At 44.1% G+C, this 23,179-nt stretch overlaps 1 protein-coding gene across 2 annotated transcripts in view; it reads left to right on the plus strand.

The window, feature by feature from the left end:
- DSCAM (DS cell adhesion molecule) overlaps positions 1-23,179 on the plus strand; it is a 639,047-nt gene that overhangs the window by 844 nt on the left and 615,024 nt on the right. The window lies entirely within an intron of this gene.

Consider the following 23,179-nt stretch of genomic DNA (forward strand, 5'->3'; position numbering starts at 1 on the left):
GGATGCATGGGTGAAATCATTCCCTGTTTCCCCCCATCTGTGCTTACATTTTCATGCTTTTATATATTTTAAATGATTTTTATTTCCTTTGGGAGGAGTGGAGGCAGTGAAGAGAGGCCGGGGGTGGGGAGGGGGGGAATTTGCTCTGTAATCATTTAGAGGAGCTTACCTTGCAAAGTGACAGCTCGCAGCTAACTCCAGTACTAGATAGCTACCTCATTCAGAATAAACCTGGTTTGGTGAGAGGAGGAGAGACGGGAAGATGGGCACTTTGACACATGACAACCTCCAAGGGACGTGGCATTCCAAGTGCAGGCAGGTGGAGGGGTCAGTTAAGAGCTTTGCCTTCAGATTCAAAGCTTTATGAGCATTTAATTCTGCTACAATTCAGCCTCAGCAGCGGTGAAGAAGGCTTTAAGAAAAAGATCTGTCCTTCACCCCCCCCCTTGCTACTACACACTTCTCACAGGCATTTATGTAAAAAGATGCACTCATAAGCATTACATCATCTGAAATGTGGACACATTTTTAAAGACACCTGTATAGTTGTAAAATCAAATCAGTGAATATTGTAAATAGCCTTGCTTTCCCCGTTGCCACCCAGCAGTACATTTTGAAATGCTTTCTTCCTGGGTATTTGAAAAGCTATTGCTCTTGACTGAGTCAGACCCAATTAGCAAGTGTGACTGCACCTTCCTTTGCCTGTCACCGCGTAAATATGAACTTACATGTATGAATGGCTTTCTCTTATTCGGGAGTGAGAGGAAATTGTCATCACTCGGCATTGCCTGGGAGTAGCTACCGCGTCAATTCCCATTTCAATTTTTGGAACACAAATCTGCATAAAATGTATGACTTGCTGACAGTTAGAATTAAAGCATTAAGCCGAATCCCTACCCAGGAGAGAGGGAGGGAGAGAGAGAGAGAGAGAGAGAGAGAGAGAGAGAGAGAGAGAGAGAGAGAGGAAATCTCAGCCTGGTGAGAAAATACCAGAAGCCAAGGGGGAAGCTCTAAGATTTTCCTGGAAGATGCACAGGGAAGCTGTGAGGTTAGCTATTTGGGAGTACATTTTCTCTGCCTATCTAGATAGTACTAAAATAATCAACACACCAACAGGCCAGAGGAAACACATAAACTTGGTAAAATTAAAAATAATAAAGGACGACTAAGGAAAGGTAGAGCTAAAGGAAGGAACTCCTGAAATTCCCATTAAAATGGTATTTAGCTTCCTAATATAACCTAAAGCAAAGTGTTCAAAACTTTCATTTGGAGCTTTCCTAGCAGGAAAGAATTGCAACAAGTTCTGACATGACACCCGTCTTTCCCAGAGGGCACTACACACCTCTTCTGCAGCCTCACGGGAATTTACCTGGGGGGATAGATCTGCTCTGGCTAATGTGTGGTGATGCATGGAGGCGAGCCCTTGATGCTGCTGTGACTTGGAGAGAATGCAGAAATGCTCACGTACGTGTTCCAGTGCCACAGAGTCTGACGGCCTGTCTCACCCATCAGGGCGTACACCCCCGGCTCATGGGAGAGGCCTGGGTTGCAGGATGAAACACAATTTCCATCCGATTGTGGAGTATGTGTCTCAGGATGATGGAAGAGACGGTGCCTCTGGCTGTCGGTCTGTCAGTGCCTACTCTACAGTTCCATAGTTATATATGGCCAAAATCGTATGGAAGAATTTCTGACACAGTCTCTGGTACAGAGATGCTGTACCTATGTGTGACTTCTTCCGAATTAGTGTTCATACTAAAATAACCATAAAAGAGTCATACAGAGTGAGAAAATGGTATGAAACCTCCAACATTCTACTATAAGGAGAATAGATACAAAGCATATGTACACATAGACATACCAAGTCCTGAGACCATTATCTTCTTACGCCTTTTTCAAGAAAGACCTTGAATGTTGATTGATAATCACTGCCATTGCTACTGTAATGAATGCAGGTAGATTTCACAATATAAGAGATGGAGCATTACCTGCAAGTGGATATTTCACTCTATAACGTGTTCTGATCCTACCTACCCGAAGGCTGTGAGAGTCTCTTATATAAAAATGGCCCTCTCTTCATCAGATCAAGCATTAAAATAATCATAATAATAATTTAAAAAGCCTTGAGCTCTTTCATTTTGGGGGACTAGCTTTAAATAATTTTTCAATGAATGATGTTCAGTGTTCAATGCATGATATGCAAAGGATCCTAAAATATCTAGTCAGAGCAAAAATAAAATGGGTCCAGTTTCAAGGCTGCCTGTTCATAGGACCATATGTCAAAAATGTGAAATTAAATGGTTCCTACCTATCTGAATGAGACTTGGAAAAAAATAGAGAAATATTTTTTTTCAGCAACTGTCATATTTTGGTCTGCCTTAATTTTGAAAAAATCCTGAACATGTGTGATCAAGGCCCTATGAATTCGAATGCCTAAGCTGATCAGTGCTAGGCCTCAAACATCAAAATGTCGGACAGAATTTAAAAAATTCCATTTGTAAAATATTATGCAGTTGGATGTGTCGGGGTGCTAAGAGAACAAGAAACCCGTGATGTATCTGCATTTTAACAGGCGACAGCAGTGTTCTGCCTACAGATAAATGGGATTTACATTCATTTCTTAATAAAAGCAGGATGGCTGGACAGGCTGCAGATAGTATTTTGGGTAAAAAAATGAGAAGTCCATCATGGGTTAAATCCTTGGATGAATGACCTCACCTGATTAGGTGCAGTCACCACAGTGAAAGCAGTGAACTTGTTCTGCAATGTTCCAGAAATCGTCACGGGAGCCCTTTGGTTGCAGTGCAAGGAGATGAGGTCCATATATGTGTAGTCACACATGCACACACGTCCCTCCCTGTCTGCTCAGGACAGCGTCACACTGCGTTGTGTTGTATCACCATTGCTCTTGGTTTTAACCCCCGTGAGCACATTCTAGTTTAGAATTCTTGCGAAAAGCAAAGGCAGGCCTTTGGACAAGCAGCATAAGCAATAACAAGCAGGTTTATTATATAGGATCTATTTTTGCTCGCACCCTTACATCTCTGTTTGATGTACATGTCACCTTTTCCTGAGCCGTGGAATCGGGTGCTGTGCTGCTTTGCTGTTTGCAGGGAGTTGGTGGACAATAGTGAGGGTGTGGTGGAGGGTGAGGAAAGGGTGCTCGTCAGAGAGAAAACGGGGTGTCCAGCACCCTTCAGGCTTCACCGCTTCATGGCCACAAGGAATTACAGGCCGTGAACTTGGTATTTTATATGAATTTAGAAGCAGACCTTTGTGAGTACAAATGCACTTGCATAGCTTTTAAGATGGTTTTTCTTTAATTCATGTAAATATATGTAAGTAAAAACTATTATCAGGTGAATCATGTCAGGGCCTCCTCTCCTCCGCCCTCCCCTGTTTTCATTAAGCAGACTCAAATTCTATCCCAGAATCGCAGGGTTCATCAAAAATTTCTGGAACCCTTAAGCTGCATGTCCCTACAAAATGCTCTCTGTAGGAAAACAAAATGCCACGCAGACCTTTAGTAAATGCCACCCGATCCTTCCCCACTCCTTGACTCCCTTCTGGATGACACTTTGGCATGACCACAGTTCACTGCTGCCACGGGGGATCAGTGACTCCCTGGGCAGAGCTGGTATGATCCAGCACGCTGGTAGTGGGAAGAATTTTTGATGAAAAAAAAAAGGTAATTTAAATCCGAAATTCCTGGACCTCCATGTAGCTGTCAGAATGTTTTATCATTGATGTGTTAGGGATGAGGTGTAATGAGTATTTCCTAAAGAGACCCAGGGCAGTGTGCATGGAAACTCCATGTAAAGGGAAGAGAGATGGGGAGGGAGAGAGAGATGGGGAAGGTCATTTTGTAAAGAGAGACCAGTGAACACTGCAGGAGACCGGAAATTTATGTTTGAAAAATAAAAGGATGGCTTTCTCGGTGGATGCGTTTACAGAGTCCTGGCATCGAAATGTCATGAAACGAGTTGACTTCTGTGGGTGACATTATGAATGTGCCTCATTCATAATTAATAGGCGGGGGAAATAACACGTTTAGCATGGGGTTAGGCAGAGCCCGGAGTAGCATGTTCGGAGACCATCACTCCCGTTCTCCCGGTTTCCCCGTGTGTCTGGAGCACAGAGCAGAGCAGACAGGGCCCTGGGGGATGGTGTGCAGACCGCTGTGTCTGGGCATTTTCTTGGCGGCCGTGCTGAAGTGCATGCTGGCTCTTGGTGGCCAGCCTGGGAGAGAGTGAGGTGGTGCTACCTGCATGTCAATTGTGTCCCTGCCATAGGACACTAGTGGGCGGCAAACCTCACAAGACTGCTGCAGCCTTCAGCAGAGCGGGTGACACCGCCGCCTCCGAGGGAGAGATGCTGTGTGCGGGGTTAGAGGCTTTCCTCCCCTCGGTTTCTCACGTTCCCGCGCCCAGATTCCCATGTCAGGGAGTCCGTTCTAAGGGGAGCAATGCGAAGGCCAGCAGCACAGCAGGCCAGGCAGGGTCCAGCCAGCCGTCTTTGTTTCCAATATTACAAAGGAGGACCATATTGAAAGCGATATTTTGAAATCCAGAAGGTGTATAGAAGGGCAAAGGGGTGTCGGGGGGCTGCAGGGCTCGCCACCGGTGCACTCGCATACCCCCTTTCAAACTGGCAGGGGAGCCGTGCCAGGCGTGTGTGCGTCTTTTCTCCGAGGTGGCAGCTCCAGGAGCAGCCCTGCGCCGGATTGGCTGACCTTCCAATGTCATTCCAGGACGCGCCGCTGGCTTTTCTCCTCCTGCTGATGGTGACAGGGGTGAAGCTGGCGCTCCGCTCCTCTGCAGTCCGTCAGTCTCAAGGCTGCCAGGCCAGGAGCCCCCTTCTTTCCACCCCCAGGCAATTTGGGCAGCACCTGTTTGCCTGGACCGCGCGTTAACTCTTCGCGTTCCTGAGAGCTGGGCACAGAAATTCTCCTCTTCTCGCTCCCTGCCCCTCCCCCTCTATATTTATATTCTTTCCTTTCATTTTTTGAAAATGTGAGAAAATTGAAAGTTGCATTTTTCTCACTGCATTTATGGGTTAAGATAAGACAATGAGGATGGAAGATTCCAGCAACCGGACATGTACCCACTAGGACACTAGTTCTGAATTCTCAGGGTGCAGCCCCTTCTCCAGGCAATGCACCATCCACCAAGGTGGGAGGCAGGAAACACCACGGGGTGGGTGCACACCACTGGTTTTTGGTTCAAGGGTTCGCTAGCCCCTGACCAGGATGATCGCAAGGAATGGATTCTGAGACCTGCTCCCCCAAATTAGATTCTTGCTTTGTCCTCTGTAAACGCAGGTAAAGCCTTGTATGTTCCCTTGATAGTGTCTAGGGCAATCTGTAGCTCTGTTTGTTTATTTGGTGCTTATTCAGTTAGTGACTGCCTCCCTCCCTGGACAGTAAGGTCCACAGGTGCGATGCCCCCTCGCGTCCTCACACACGCGTGCGCAGAGCGCATGCGCCGAGGAGGTGGCCATCTCTGCTCAGCGCCTGCCTGAAGGAGGGACAGACATTCACCGAGCCCTCCTCCCCTCTGGAACCTCGTCTCCTCTCTCCTGCCTCTACCTTCTTGCTTGCTCCTTGCCAGCCGCAATCTCCAATGCTAACACATAAACCATTGTGAGAAATGTACCTGTGTGAATTCCTCAGCTCCGGCCATCTCCTCCTGGCAAACTGACGCCATCGCTATAGAGGCGTTTATTTACTAAAACTGCTTCTGGGGCATTTTCTTCAAAACAGATTCACATTGGAGTATGCGATGGGAATTCGTTACAGTTGCATCACGTGACAGGATTGTTGTGGGCGCCCTTCCTGCTTGGGGTGGGTCACATGTCATGGAAAGGAGGCCCGTAAGCGCCCTGGACCCCTCCCTGTGAAGCGTGTGCTGCCATGTGGGGTGGAGCACAAACCCTCTACAGTGTGCAATGCCCGGTCTCATCCTGAGCACCAGTCAGAAACATCAAGCCCACACATACGTTTCCCTGGGGTTTCCTGGGAATTCATTGCTTTATCAAAGAGCCACCCAGGACATCAAAATAAAGCTCAGTTCTTAGGACTTAACCGTCTCAAAAACAAAAACAAAAAAACAAAAACAACAAACAAACAAAAAACCCACCCTATTTTCTTAAGTATCTTATTACTTTATGGACTTCTCATCATCTTTTTTTCTTATTTTTACAGCAGAACCAAATGTAAAAGTTTGTTTCTTCATCAAAGTAACATGAAAGGAGTATGTCTTAATCACTGTGAAAATTTTGATTTTAACAATGCAATATTTGATTTTAAGAATGCAATATTTATCATATTTTGATTTTTGGAGATCTGTTTTTCTATGTTGGTCAGTACTTACAATTTTAAAATAAAAATCATTGAATTGGATTAATTTTTGGTCATTAAGCCCCCTGGATTATGTAAATATGTATCATGGTTAAACAGAAAGTGGATGAATGGTCTTGACAAGATACATGATATGATAAGAAGGAAAGAGGCTGCTACACAGAGAGACAAAATGACGGGGATTAATGAATCTTGCATGCATCCCTACTTAAGTTATTTTTACGCAGAAGACAGTGAGTAAGATTTAAGAGTGAGCAAGCAGTCCTATTTATAGAAAGCCGGTTTTAAATGCAGCGGCTGAGAGAGGAAAGAAAGAACTGAAAACGCGAGAGATCACCTCCATACTAATGCTGGCTTCCCCTAACTTCCTGGAACCATACGGAATTTTTGGAGGAGGCAAAAAGCGTAGCAACCCTTGCTGAACTATTTAGAATCGCTTTGACTCTGCAGAACATTCTAGAAATGCTTTCAGGGTTTTAAGTCCATGCAAGACATGGGTAGCAGGGGGTGGGGGCCAGTCTATGTGTTATTTGAAACTGGTGCTTGGGTGAAGGGAGGATGCTGGATTTACAGGACTGCTACAAACATTTATTTGACAATAAGCATTGCCTTTCTGGAAGATGTTCAACAGCAGAAAGTAAGGGCAGAATCCACAAGCATGTTTCTCGTAGAACAATTGCGGGGAGAAGCATTCCGATTCAGGATCTTCTGATCGTCACAGGTGCTTCCATGTTAACCAGATATTCAATTCTGGAGATTTAAATTGTGGGGTATGCTCTTCGCATTAGTCATGCAGATGGGGCAGGCAATGTCGCCACAGGCTGCGGGATTGACATAAATGTTACTGGACAAAGGGAAAAGAACACACTTGCTCTTAAAAATCGTCTTCCTGGCCGGCCCGGTGGCTCAGGCGGTTAGAGCTCCGTGCTCCTAACTCCGAAGGCTGCCGGTTCGATTCCCACATGGGCCAGTGGGCTCTCAACCACAAGGTTGCCGGTTCAATTCCTCGAGTCCCGCAAGGGATGGTGGGCTCTGCCCCCTGCAACTAAGATTGAACACGGCACCTTGAGCTGAGCTGCCTCCCGGATGGCTCAGTTGTTGGTTGGAGCGCGGGGCTCTCAACCACAAGGTTGCCAGTTCAATTCCTCGAGTCCCGCAAGGGATGGTGGGCTCTGCCCCCTGCAACTAAAAAAAAATTGAACATGGCACCTTGAGCTGAGCTGCCGCTGAGCTCCCGGATGGCTCATCCACAAGGTTGCCGGTTCGACTCCCGCAAGGGATGGTGGGCTGTGCCCCCTGCAACTAGCAACGGCAACTGGACCTGGAGCTGAGCTGCGCCCTCCACAACTAAGACTGAAAGAACAACAACTTGAAGCCGAACAGAACCCTCCACAACTAAGATTGAAAGGACAACAATTTGACCATTGTTCCCCAATAAAGTCCTGTTCCCCTTCCCCAATAAAATCTTTTAAAAAAAAAAAAAAAAAAAAAATCGTCTTCCTCCCTAGGACTACGTCTGTTCCTTGTAATATTTGGTTGTACTAGTTGTAAGTAGGCTGCATTTTCTATTTAGAGTAAAATCCGTGAATTTGTATGGAAATAATGCTTGGCTTATGGGTTGGGAATCTGGACAAAAGCCAGGTCCTGACCTATCCCAACATGCTGCCTTTTATTATATGAAGAACAATCTGTAAAATGGGTTGTTTTGGAGCCATTCTCCCCGGGCTGGGGGATGGGCATGTTTGACAAGGTGGTAGAAAGAGATTTGAACTAACTACCGTCTTTGATTCATAGCAGCCTTGCCTCTTTTAAAATTAAAATGAGGAATCAGGGAACAGTTTTAGGCTTGGTTTTACACAGAATTTCAGCAATTCTTCTTGTTGCCCACTGTACATAAATACAGTGAAAGTCAGTTTATAGTTCTTTCTAGATACCCAAACTCTCAAATTGTTGGGTGCTGTTGCAAAACAACAGTGGTGGTGACACTCCCAGTGAAGCATCAGAGTCCCCAGGTGCCTTCTTCATCCTCATGGGACCAATACGATGATCATATTAAGCTGAGGTCAGAAGCAGGTGAATAGGTCACCTTGGGTAGACAGGGTGCTGACTGAGGTAGCCTGTGTCACACACAGAGGGGCCATGTCATTTGCAATAGCTGATGGCACTAGTGACTCTTACCATTGATTCCTCTCCCTAATACTCAGCAAAACATGGATTTTTCTCATGAGTCCTGTTTTTTCACTCGTTGGACAAACTTTAGGGTGATGAGAAAATTTCCACTATTATATCATAAGGCAAAAGTAAAGTCTGCAGATAATTTGAACCACTGCAATTCTATGTGCTTTTAAATTTTATCCCTCCCACCCTTTGCTTTTTTTCTACATGAAGGACCCGAGTGGTATTGTGGAAACTTTTGAGTAAACATACTTCCTCATTAGAGAAACCACAGATCCATTTCTTCTCTCCACAGTAGCCCTCCTGTGGCATGATTTGATCTTGGGTTCCCTCAGGACACAGAAAACCCCAAACCCCAGTCTGCATAATTACCGTGTTTATTTCTTAATATCAGTTGTAGAGCATTTTTAATAACTGATTTGTAGCTGCCAGGGTAGAAATAAAAATGCTTTGTAATATTACGTGTGAGACTCAGGAACGAGCTGACAACCCCCAACAACAACTGCGTCTATTCTTGAAACAGACAACCTGACACCATAGAGAAGGTGCCATAATGATAGTATCCTCCCTGCTGGACCTCATCATTGCTAGTTCCTGCAAAGGGTAGTCATTTGTCTAGTCCATTGACCATTGAAAAGGAAATTCATAAAAAATGAGAAATGCTCCCTAAAGAACAGAATTCTTCATTCATAAATTATTCAAGATTGGTAAAACCCAAGTTAGCAGTCTCTGGTACCTTGATATGGTAGCAGAAAGTGAGTAGGATGGTCAATTATCAGACGTACTATAATTCACCGAAATCAATAGCCATTAAAACTTTGGTGGCTACTGTTTTACAGTAGGCTTGATGGATATTTATATAGAAACGTGGGTAGAAAAATTTTGACCTAGTGGTGATATTGGTATTTCTTTTGGGTAATTACTTTGATCAGTGGTTGGTTCATCTGTGTCTCGTGGGATCTCACATCACCAGTCACAACAACCCCACACCCCTTGTTAATAGTCACAAGGGACCCCTCATTCCTTCCCGCCCCACTCCCATTGCCCCATCACTGAAGATGGGAGCATGAGAGTTCTGTGTTATCAGATGCTTGAGGCAATGGAAGTAAAAGTTATGAGAAGACCAAGAGCATGGAGGAAGGGGCTGCACCAGCCTCCATGTTAGGACAGCAGCATGTGCAAGGAGGACGGAGGATGCAGGCTTTCCCTAGGCCACGTCTTGACACCTTGAGCCCTGTTCTTGTTAGTAGGTCTCCATCTGGATCTTCCCAGGTAAGGATCAGGGACACTGGTCCCAACTCTCAGGTGGGCTAGGTCAGAGAGAAAGATGCTATGGAAATTTCCTGGAGAGCCTTGCCCCTCATGAGACCCCACTGCAGATTCTGATGCCGGCGCCATTTTGGGAATGGGCTGTAGTTTGAAAATCTCCTCAAGTCAAATTCTGATCTGTACCTTTGTCATCTTTTCCCCACCCCCACAGAGGCCCCTCATCTAGACTGTTTCTAAAGCACACCTGATAGTTTATATAGTTTTTTATAGGGTTTCCCCGCCAACTCTGACCACCATGGAGTCTGGTTCTGCAGCCATGGGGTATGTGTGGCCTAGAAATTTGGATTGTTATTCAGATCCAGGAGGCTCTGGAAAAGTATCCACTTGGAAAAGGGGCTGCGTGGCCCCTGATTGATGTAGAGAGGGTCAAACATTAGCTAGAAAGTCAACCCAATAAAGTTTCAGGTGAACCCCAAGGTACTGTTGGGGAACTCTGTATTGAGTGACTTATTGGGGGTGTATTTGTGTGGGGTTAGGCAGATTTGGGGAGAGTTGAAAGTGAAGGCTGGTAACAGGGAAGACCCTGAGTAGAGGGAAATGGGATCCCACCTGGGGCACTTCTCATTTGGGTTGCTAGTAGCTTGAGAATCATTTATGGATATGAGGTTGGACAATTACGTTTGTGAACTCATTCTAGAAAAAGTGCTACACACATCATGGCTGAATATCACTACGGTCACCTTTGAAGTACCCCCCTTGGGGAACACTGATGCCAGTGCCTAGTCCACCCTTCAAAGCAATTTTGGAACTCTTTCTGGAATGGCCGTCAGAGCTGTCGTCATATTACCCTTGATGTTCTGAATGCCATCAAAATGTCTTTCTTTCAATGTTTCCTTTATCTTTGGGTAAAGAAAAAAGTCATTGGGGGCCAGATCAGGTGAGTAGGTAGGGTGTTGCAATACAGTTATTTATTTACTGGCTAAAAACTCCCTCACAGACAGTGCCGTGTGAGCTGGTGCATTGTCGTGATGCAAGAGCCACGAATTGTTGGCGAAAGTTCAGGTCGTCTAACTTTTTCATGCAGTCTTCCAAATAGTAAACTTGGTTAACAATTTTTCCACTTGATACAAATTCATAATGAATAATCCCTCTGATATCAAAAAAGTTTAGCAACATCGTTGCAACAAGTTCACGAACTTAATTGTCAGACCTCATTGATTTGCTATCTACAGATACAAATATGTATAGGGGTGTGTGTGTGTGTGTGTGTGTACACATACTCCATGTTTTGAATTGTCTTAGCATATTTGATACTCAGGTTCATTGCTAGCATGGGCTTCACTTATGGACTTGGTCCCACTGTGTTTTCTCACACGTGCCCCTTTGCTAGCCATCTGAGTCCCAGCAGAGAAGCGCTTTTGCAACCTAAATGTGACCACATGGCTCCAAGCAAGAGATCGATAGTGGGAAACCGTTTGGGTTATTTCATTGAACAAGCTTAAGGGATGAGCTAGGGTGGAATGACACAGCACAGGAAAGCAAACTGTTTTCAGCCTGAGGTTTCTGACACCAGCACGGGTGTATTCCACAGGCCTTCATTGAAATGTCAGCGTGTGCTCCTTCCACACTCAGCTGTAAATGACTTGGGACTATGGGCTTTTTCGGATTTTCTTGGCCTCTGCTCCCTTCTTGTAGGTAAATGACCCCCCACTAAGCCTGTGTCCTTGCATTAAGTTGTTATAAAAAGAGAAAATGGACTGGAAGGATACATATGCATTTTAGACCTTGTCGGATATATAATAAAATTGAGGACAGTTATTAGTGGCAGAATAATCCTTTCAAAACATTGTGTCCTTGATTTTTGAACTAAAATAGACTGGAATGTGTGCTGGAGAGAGGCCTAAATTCAGAACCTTAAAAATATCATTTTGTGTCCTGAGATCCTATTTTAGGTCATATTAAAAATAACTTTCCCTCCTAGGCATCTTAACCAAGTTTGCTGTTATAATGCTTTGGTGGTTTTATTGTGATTGACTACAGAAATTTTATTTCAGAGCGTCTGTTTTGATTTTTTGCTTTAGAAGAAAATGGCATGAAAGACCTCGCAGGCTGAAGAAACATACCTTCTGCTTCCTCATAATTACAGGAATGAGGGTAGCGCTGTTTCTCAGCAGTAGGCGCCTACACCCATGTCCCTTGAAAAAGTGGGGAGGGCCCCCTCTTAAGAAGTCACAAACTCTCCCAAGGGAGTCTGTAAAGAAGAAAATCCGTTGAAAATAGCTCATGGTTCCTCTCTGATTCAGAGTTTTCACAACCGACAGAGCCTTGTGCAGACTCTTCTCTTTTAAAGTTTGAGCAAAGTAGGACGACCTTCCTTCATGTCTCCCCCATGGAACAGGCATAAATATTTCCATCATCAAATGGAATAACCTGCGATAGACCCATGAGCAATTGTAAATGGTTCAACACGTTCCTTAGAAAAAATAAAAACGAGAGATTGTGTGACTCAGGTTTATTATTAGAACCAGTCATCTTGCTCCACAGAAAACGTTTATTACGTACCTTAATAAGGGTTGAGTGTTTTTCCCTTAGGTTCCTAACATCTCTCAGTACGAATGGACTTTAGGAGGTGCAGCCTGACCAACGGCCAAGGCAATTTAAAGCAGTGCAATGACGCTATCGCCCTGCAGAAGCATTTGCAAGAAACGGCAGGGTTCTCTGTCTTTAGTCTGTCGCCACCATTTTCACCTTTCTGTCTCCCTCCTTGGAAACTGGGAGCTAATATCAGAGCTTACGTGCACACAATGCGAGTGAGGTAGAGAGACAGATTCCCCTGGGGTCTGAGGCCTCCGCTGCCTCGGTATTGATTTCCTAAGTCACAGGTGGTTAGCTGTCACCTGGGCAGGTGGAGGGACACAGCTGGGCCCTCAGCTGCTCAGGGCACAGTGAAGTCTAGAAGAAAGGGACAGTGTTCTTTCAGCCTGTGGGTGTCTCCCTCAGGGTGACCCTAGAAATCTGTGTCTCCCTCGATATCTTTGAATGGAGGTAGGATGGTATTTAATTATTTTTTCTGAAGTGCACCAGTGTAGGCATTATGGGTTATTCTAAAGCCCCAAACAGAGCCGTGAGATACAAAATAAACTGAATGGAACCCCTTGGAAGTTATTTTAGGCTTTTTATTTTGGGCAGGTATTTTAGACTTACTATTATTTTTAGCAGGTGGGAATATAAGACTCCCACGCCCTTCTTTTATGATTTGATCAATTTCATACAAGACATGTTCCTGAAATGGTGTTCTTCAGTTAAATTGGTGGTTCTCACCAGGGGCCATTTCACCCCCCAGGGGACATTGGGCAATATCTGGACACATTGTTATCACAGCTCTAGGGAAGAGGGGCTGCTGCTCGCACCTAGTGGGTGGAGGCCAGGGATCCAACTAAGCATCCTACAGTTCACTGGACAGCAACTCATGACAAACAATTATTTGGTCCAAAATGTCAGTAGCGCCGAGGTTGAGAAACCCTAAACTAAATAGGTTAGAGCCTAGTTGCTACAATATAATATCAGTTTTATGCTTTTTTTATGGATGCTGGATTGGTCCCGGAGAGCCAGCAAGAGGGTGATATTCTGAATCTCAATTGTGATTCCTTTGGTTACAAAAATCATAGCTAGTAATGCTTGTCGTTGATTAAACACAATTTACTGTTTCCTTTTTCTTTCATGAATAAAAATAACACAAATCTGTGTCCCCCTTTTCATCAGTCGCTAAGAACATGAATGTCAAGGTCTTCCAGGGTTCCTTGAGCCGTTTTCCCCTCAAGTGATTATGCTAATTAGTGTTTGATCAGATGATTAAATGATAATTCGATTAATTCCCTATGCAAAATGTTCTGACTGTATTTTCTCTCTCCCGGTTACCTTATGCCCGAAGCACCCTTTTGACAGAGGCCAGTTCTTCCTGAAGATGTGGGTTTCTGTTTTCAAAGCTCTGCAAATCCTCTTTGGTGCCAGGGAAAAGGAAGGGGGCTGTTTTTGTAACCCACCTTCCCAGGCAAAGGCTGGACTGCAGAGGCCTCTCAGAAATATGGAAACCTAGTGAGGAAGCACTGAGTATTTGAAGCCATTAGATGAAGAGACAGGCGGGAAGAGGAGGGAGTGGCCCTGTGGGGAGGAAGCCATGTGCTCCGTGGTCTCCCAAACCTTTTTCTCTGGGAGACGGACCTCCCTGTTTGCATTCGTTTCACTCCGAGAGTGTTATGTGAGTGATTGTTATGTGACTGTGAGTTTCTATGTCAGTGGGGGTCATGGAGGGGTGTTCTCAATGTGTATTTCAAGTGTGTATTTCCGTAATGTGTTTCACCATTTTGTTTTTGTTTGGTTGGTTTATTACTAGCATCCCTTAAGGTGTTAGTGTTTGTTCATCAGTGTTTTCATTGAGTGAATTTGCTTTTCAGTCTTGGTGATTTTGACGCTTGTTGAGTTTAAATGCTTATGAAATGCTTTGTGATATAAGAAAATTGAGAGTGCGTAGGAAGGAACGTGAGTGAAAAATATGATGGCAGTTTTGCTATTAATGGTTTTCTGCTCTAGGACAAGAGTTTACTGTGGCCCATTTTGTGGTTTGACCAGCTTAGCCATGACTGATTTTTCTTTACACCCTGTCTCTTTTTTCACCCTTTACATTAGCATAACGGGGCGGTCAGTCTGGTTACCAGAAACGTATTTAGAATATGTAGAATTAAAAAAAAAAATCAGAATGTGCATGTGTTTTGATCTTGCTGGAACTTTTAGCATCTTTCTTTTAAGAGTAGGCCACAAATGAAACTACATATTACTGGTCCCATGTACCTTATCCTAAGAACTGCTGATCCACTAGGAGTAATGACAATAGAGGGAGAACATATCTGGTCAGATTTTCACATCTCGCCACTCCGAAAATTGTGCAATATCATTTGTAGAGACAAAAATCTCGGTTTTCTTTGAAGAAAGAAATCCTGCTTGTACTTCTTCCTATAAAAAGAAGGAGAGTAAAAGTAAATTCACATTTATGGAGCATCTCAAGTGTATACGCAATTGGCTTACCATATTGTATGCATTAGTTATGATTATTATAATAATAGTGATGATAATATCAATGGTAATAGCTGATACTATTGATTGCTAGGTGCGAGGCACTACTGTAAGTGTTTATAGTATTTCCTACAATGTGCAAAGCTGGGAGGTCGGCATTGTTATGGTCACCATTGTAAATAAGGTGGGATTAAGTGCTGTGCTGCCTGTCACACAGCTGTTAAATGGCAGAACAAGGCCTAAACCCACATCTGTTTATAAACCCACTTGTCTCTGTGGTCTCCACTCATCCTCAGTCAAATAAATGAGTACGTTTAATCTCAGTTTTACAGAATATGACACCAGGGTTTGGAGAGAGTGAACACTGGCTTATGGTCAGATGGGAACTATGATTCAAGGGCTTTATTTTCTCCACATCATGACCTCAGATTTTTCAAACAAAGCCACATGCATTCATTGGAACTTTGAAAATCATTATATTAAATTTGCTTTAAAGTGAGCCAGGAAGGACTTGTTTTGAAACAGAGAAGCTATCTATTTTTATGAATTAGTGTATAAATGGGGAAGATTCATTTACTTTTCCTTGTCAACTCTCAGTACTTACTTGAGTTAAATTAGGTAAGTAAGAGAAGGTGAATTAACTTTTATCCATGTCAGTTGTTGGACTATTTCGTGATGTTACATCCTATTGCTAGCGTGCTTGAGAGTGAAATTGGAGGAGGGAACCTTTATGTTACGTTCATATTACACGACAGGATCTTTACTAATCCTCAAGTTCAAATTGTATATCTGTTTTTAAGTCAATTTAAGAACGTTTCACTTGTTCTGAACTGACCATCAGTTTTCTCAATGCCAAAATATTTTTTGAAATTGGTAATCAGAGACTGAAATTGAATGTGAATTTTGTATCATTTGGGGCATTTATGAAAAGACACAAATTGGTTTTGTTAATGCAAGTCCAAGTCTTATCACTGCAGTAGAATCCACGGGATTTGCTTCTTGAAGAGTTTAGACAATCCTACCTAGACATTCTCACTGATTGAACTTAAAAGAAAGCTCTTATAATCAGTAAGAATAATAGATGTATGAGCGAGCTGTGGTGACATTCTTTGTTCTCTGACGTTAACTGGTAATGTTCAAACCAGTTACTCACATATGACCTACTTGCCTTCCATGGAGTGTAGGGGACGCCATTGTCCCGATGTGATGAAAGTAACCCAGCTCTGTTGGTGCTCAGAGCTGGAATGGCCCAAGCTTCCCTCTGCTGGTGGCAGAGCTCTTGTCTGGGTGGCTTCCTTCACTGCACGCACTGCCTGGGGCTCATTAGTCCAAGGTTCTAACGCAGTCATGGCCCGGATCCCCCAGTTGGACCCCTGTCATGGAGGTTCCTTCATTCCTATCCAATCAGCCATGTCACAAACCTTAGGTTGTGTCCCCACAGAGGGCCTGACCACAGAGATATTAAAACACTGAAGTAACCTCAAGTTTATGGCTATGGTAATGCCCAGAGTCATTTTTTTATGGAATGATGAACGAACCTATTTATAATAATTGCTAATAATTATTCAGCTCTTATTATGAGCCAGAAGCTGTGCTAAGTGCTTTATTGTGTCATCTCATCGAATATTCAAACAAGTCTTTGCGATACTCATATCATCACCATCCATTTTACAATTGGGTGAAATCAAGGCTTACGAAGGTGAAGGGACTTCCCTAAAGTCATACATTTGGGATCTGAACTTGGGCCGTCTAACTGCAGAGCTCCTGTACTTGACGCTCAGGCTATACTCATCAAGTAACGAGCTCTTGACTTTTCTGCCAGTTCCTGAGCACACACAATATTTTATGTGGCCTTACTTATCTGGAGAACTGGAGATATGAGTTATGCCAAGGAGCTGGGACAGGCCAGATAGCAAGCATTCCTTTTTTAAGTTTCTTAAGAAGATGCTTGAAAAATGTGGCATTGTGGGCACAGTTTGGGAGTTTCACAGTGTGTTTGAATTGCAGTGTTTCTAGAATTTCAGCTTATTTCTGAGGCAGGAGGCTTAGTCACTCAAATATCATGAAGCATACACTACCTACCCCACGTTACGAGGTACCTATCACGTCCACTTCCCAACATGCTGCTTGTGCCCCATATCTTTATTTCTATGGCGTTCGGATTAAACATCCAACCCTCTGAATGTTGGTGGACAATGCTAGGTGGCTCCAACCTGTGCAGATCTGAGAACATTGTCACTGCATCACCTGCCAGCTGGCATTGCCACACAGCTTCTCTCTAACATGCTTTCCCGCTGACCCATTTCACCAAGTGCTCATGTCTACCCTGAGTTCCCTTGCATCAGAGACTTTAGACCTTAGGATACACCTGAGTCAACACCACCCAGCCTGTACAGCACTGCACGGGAGCAGCTGAGCTTGACGGGAGAAACACTCCACACTCCGCCCTCTGATTGGCCTCCTGGCAAGTTAGGACCGCAGACCTCCAGGGAGTCCTGAGCTCTGCCCTCAGCCCCAGTGGCTGCCCTAGTTACCGCCTGTTTCTGTGGGATGACAACGTCACACCTTCTCCTTCCGCCACGGACCTCAAACTCCCCTTCCCTTTCCAGACTCTCAGGCGATGACCTTATTTCTTTTACCGAGAACCCAGAAGACTGAAATGAACTACTTGCAATATCCCCTTCCTCCCCACCTCAAGACATTCAGTGTATCACTCTGTCACTGTCTAGATCTGTTTTGAGTGTTTCCTTTCCTCCTATTGGTGAGGGAGGGGTTCGGTGATGGGGATGACTGAACACCGGATGCCCGACGCTAGACAGATGAGATCCACAGCAGTTTTGTAGTCACATATCGATACTCACAGCCCCAGTGAAGGGGACATCCACACCATTCAGGGCCACAGAGGGGTTTCACTGGGAAACAGAGTGAACGACCAGAAGAGGTGGGAGGCGGCTTCATAGTGACAAGAGGGTGGGGTGCCCTGTGGTTCCTGGGGGAGGATGTGATTGGCTTGTTTGAATAATTCCGCAAGTCTGCGGGCTGGCAGGAAGAAGCAAGAACGCTGCCTGGTTCCTTGATACACTGGGTTGTTTGGTTAGGGGACTTCTGTGTGGGGGAAAAGGGTAGAGGATCCCTAATGGCTGGGCCATTTGAGGCCTTTCTGATTTTACTGATGTTGAGGCAGCGCTTCATACTGAACCTTAACTTCAGACCCTACCCCACAGCACCCATATACCGCCTCCTCTCCCCTACAGTGGAAGCAATGGCCTTGTTCCCCGTAAAGATGGAGGCCTCCATCCATGTCCCGAATTCCATCACGTCCCATCACTTTGCTCTTGAATTTATGATCTCACCGTCAGGAATCCCCAGGTTTTCCTGTCGTCTGGGTAGCACACCAACATGATGTTCTCCCGTAAACATACTGACGTGTAAAACATACTCACAAACAAAAGCCCCCATTCTTGTCACTGTTGCCCTCACCTACCTCCTTTCTCGTACACTCTTTAGAGCAAAACTACTGGAAAGAGGTGCATATACTAGTGCTTCTCAAACTAAGTGAGGGGAGGACTCGTTTTTCAGTTTCCAATCTCTTGCAGGTGGACGTGAGGTCCCACCGTACAAGCCTAGTACACAGGTTATCCCACACGCTGCTCTCCACGTGAGGTCAACCATTCTGGAAGTTGTCTATACCCACTCACTGATCACACAGTGAATATTGCAGCAACATCTCAATGTCTGTGTCTTATTGCTGACCAGGTACAAGTGGCTGGTCTGCACACAAGCTGAGTAGGGTGGTCTGAACTCACTGTACCGCTCCATCTCTGAAACTCTCTTAAATGCAGTATCTTCTTCACAACTCCATTGAAACTGCTTTTGTCATCGTCGCTGATGACCTCCATATTTCTAGTCATTTTGCCTGACCTCTCAGCAGCTTTTGACACAGCAGATCCCTCTTTCTTTCTTGACACACCTTTCTGGGATCTGGGATATCCCTCACACCCCAGGTTTCCGTTCTACCTCACTGCTTTCTTTTTGTTGCCTTTAATAACTTCTCTCTAGTCAAACCCTAAACGATGCAGCTCCTTGGGGCTCAGTTCTCAGTCCTCTGCTTTCCCCTCCCCTTCCCTTTCCCTCCCTTCCTATCTACACTTACTCTGTATATGATTTAATTTAGGCAGAGGCATTACATGCCATTCATATGCTGATGGCTTCTGTATTCACATCTCTGTCCATGACTTCCCCTGAGCTCAAATTCAGACCCTCAAATCCCACTGCCTACCCAACACCTCCCCTTAGAAATGCTATAGCATCTCCAGCTTTAACTTGTCTACACAGAGCTCCTGGGGTTTTCTCCCCACATCTGCTCCTATCCCAGGTCTTTATTATCCAAGTTGAGCATAAGTGTTCACCCTGGACCACTCTCTTTCCTCCCATCTTGTATTCAAACCACCAGCATGTCCCACTGAGTCTACTTTCAGACCAGGACATTTCTTCCGCTTCTACTTCCATTCGAGCTGCTCTCATTCTTGCCTGATCTCTGCAGTGACCCTCCAACTGGTCCCTCTGCTTCCACTCACTCTCACAGTTGGATTTCCACCCAATAGCCAGATGCACCTGCTTAAATTGTAAATCAGACCTTGTCAGTGCTCTGCTCTAAGCCCATAGGGGTGTCCCATCATTCCTGAAATAAGCCCAGCATTCCTTACTATATGACCTGCAGGGCCTCCACGACCAGGCTCGGGCTGGCGATACCACGCTTCCTTCATTTCAGCCACAATGGCCTTTCTCCAATGTCCTGAGCTTGTGCCTATCTCAGCAACTTTCTACTCACTGCTTGTTTTCCTGGAATGCTCTCTCCCAGGCCTCCTCATGCTCTACCTTCTCGCTCCATTCAGTTCTCTGCACAAATATCACCTCCTCGGACAGGCCTCCCAAGACCACTTGATCTAAAATAAAGTGGCCTCCTTTATAACTCTATGTCTCCTTGCCATGCTTTGCATTTCCTCATACTAGTCGTGGGTGCTTGGGATAACAGTTGTTTGTTTGTCATCTCTCTTCTTCACCTGGAGAAGCAGGGACTTTGTCTGTTGTGCTCATCTCTGCATCTCAGGCACCCGGAAGAGTAACTAAAGACTTCAGGTTCCCAGTAAGCATTCACTGATTGAATGACCAAATCAGTGAGTGCTGTTTAGAGGAATGTAAGTCTTAGGGGCCTGATGTCGTCGCTCCCTTTAATTCGATTTCCTATTATGCTCTTCCCAATGGGCTGACAGTATCTCTCTGGATGCCAGGAGTTTCTTCATGTGGAATCGCTGGACGTGCCTATTGATTGAAAGGTCAACAAGCATTATGCTCTAGAATTTTCAATTCTGACACCATTCCTGTGGGCATAACAATAAAAATGCCTTAATTAAAAAAACACACAAAAACAAGCTTTGTTGAATATCTATGTAGTAATAGAAATATATATATTTGAGGGAATGCAATTATATTTGTTTTAGCAACTTTCTAGCAAATGTTTGTTGAGCATCTATTAGCTACACAAAACTGTGAGGCCCATGAGAGCAGGGTTTCATGTTGTCCATTACAGTGTTTCCAGATCCTAGAACAGGGCCTGGCATATAGATTGCTCCATGACCATTTGTTGAATGAATGAATGAGGGAAAATCACTATACTGAGGACTGTTTAGGAAGTAAGTCCACTCCCTCTTTCGTAGGCCGTGGCAAAGCCCCAAGGACGATAGGGCAAGCTCATACCTGTCATTGTCTTGTTGGACGTACGGAGGAAGGTCTGTCGTGTGTATGAACGCAGACCCACCTTCTGATTAGCCTGTTTAAAGGGGCTTCAAGGAGAAGTAGGCTTCACAACTTGGCTTTTAAGGATGTGTATGTTTTGACTGGACAAGGCGTGCAGCAAAGAGACAGGCAGGAGTAAAGGTGAACAACAGGGACCTTCCGGATGTGCAGGAGGAGGCGTGTGGCTCCATTGTTTCTGTGCTAAGTCACAGTGAAGATGCATTTAAAAATGGGATAGAGAGCAGAATATGGAGGTGCTTGAATACAAACGCAAAGCCAAATTACATTTTAATTTAAGGTTTATATGTTAAAATCATCATCTCAAAGCCACGTGCGGAACCAGTGCTGTATTTTGGCTGTGGTGCGCAGGGAAGTTTGCCACACGGAGAGGACTGGTGGGAGGGTTGCCAAACACAGGCCAGCCCCAGGGTGTGGGAAGGAGGCAGCCTGCCCCTAGGATGTGGGGGTGGCAGCGTACTGACCGAGGTGGGAAGATGGATAAAGAGGGCTCTCAGTCGGGATGCTCCAAGCGCGACTGCTGGTAGAGTCAGGTCTAGATTAGCCCTCACTCAGTGGATTTATTGGTAGACAAAAGGCTTGGATGGGTTTGTAGCCTTATATGCTTAATTACTACCCATGCTATTATTTCTTTATTTGAAGCTCTATGAAATTTTCCTTCCTGTAAACTGTGTGACAGAATGGAATCCTTGAAAGGGGGTTTATAGCACCTGATAAGAGCCATTCTGTAGTTGAGTTATCACAGCATGACCCAGGAGACACTGACACTTGGGCTGCAATGCGTGCAGATCAGAGGGCACACCCTGAAAGATTAAGCCATCAACTTAATTCGAGGGGAAGGCAACAATTTTAATTTCTTCTAGTTTTCATATTTCTCTTGAAAGTAAAGCATACAGAAATTAAAAATTGACAGGGAGTTTGGGTTAAGGTTCCATTGTAGTAATCGCCATCTGTTATTTTCTAGCAAATTGAGCTAAATTTTGATTCCCTTTGATATGAACCTGTTTGGGTTCTGTAGTCACCAGGAGAGGAAGGGTTAACCACAGGTATGAAGATTTATAATTTTTGTCATGCAGTGTAGCTAAATTAACCTTAACATGCACAGTATAAAATGGCATCTTCCAAATACCCATTTTCTCTTATTTATGTATATGCTCCATAGAAATCTATGGTATGGTTAGAAAAAATATAAGTTAAAACTTTTATTCCTAGTTGTGAGTTTCCAAAGTCTTTCTTAAAAATCAGCAGAAATTAACTTAGTATAACTTCAACATCAAAATAATGTACAACTCAGTTGCTATCCCACATTCATGGTCTTATTTTTTGTTATGTGACTTATGTGGTTTCTTTTATGCTTTATTTTTTCTTTATCTTTTTTTAAATCTTTTTATCTCTGCCTTTCTCTCCTCACCTTCCACACTTGTTCACACACACCATCTATGTGTCCTTAGATTAACCATTATTTCTTATAATAGATTATTAGAAACTCCTTTGCTTTTGGATGCTGATAAAGCTTTGTATTTCCAAAACTGAAATTGAGATAAGGAGTAAGAGAATACACACACACACACACACACACACACACACACACACACACACGGTGCCATAAAAATGTATACACATTTTAAGAAAGGAAAATTGTATTAGAATTGTAATATTCAATATATATCAATAACAAAATATCACATTTGACCTCTGCAATTACAAGTGGTCAAGAGGTGCTCAATGTGGTTACCATCAGCGTCCAGACACTTCTGATTACAGCGAACTACTGCTTGAGCAATGCTGACCAAATTGTCCACGTGTGTACATTTTTTTGGCAACCCTGGTGTGTATATACAGATTGTGACAAACTGGCATTAGATGAAGTGGCTGATCGTTTGTAACAGAATTTTACTAACAATTGACATGAAACCAACAGAAACTCACCAATGGGCTTCTCTGGAGAGTGTTTCTTAATTAACCTGAAATATTTACTGTGCTTATTTTATGCCCTTTCAGAATATGGAATAAGATAAGAAAAGGGTAAAGATGGTTTCTGTCCTTAAAGAATTGGCCATTTCCTTGGGAAATCATGACATAAACAAGTATGAGGAAACAACTTCTTTTTAAAACTGAGGTATTATAAATTAATAAAAGAAGGCGATAATCTGGGTAATTAATTTAGTTAGATTAAAAACTGAGTTGTTGATGTTCAGAAAAGACATTAAATTTAAAAGTGGGGGGCGAGCAAGCTTTGTTAGCTGACAGCAGGGAAGGCTTCCTGCAAGAGGAGAGTCTCCAGCAGAATCCTAGGAGGCATGGATCAGTGCTGGACAGAGATTTAAGGAATGGGTTGGGTATTGGCAGCAATGGTGTGTATGCATGTGTTTGTACACACATGTGCATGTGAGAGCATGTGTACATGCAGCTTGCAGGCTTGGCAGTCATGGTAAATACTGTAAATTTGGAGACTGATCCACAAGTGTGTGGGAGGCTGAGGAGCAAAATTCA

The sequence above is a fragment of the Rhinolophus sinicus genome, linkage group LG01, assembly GCF_036562045.2.
Source record: "Rhinolophus sinicus isolate RSC01 linkage group LG01, ASM3656204v1, whole genome shotgun sequence".
Classification (NCBI taxonomy): domain Eukaryota; kingdom Metazoa; phylum Chordata; class Mammalia; order Chiroptera; family Rhinolophidae; genus Rhinolophus; species Rhinolophus sinicus.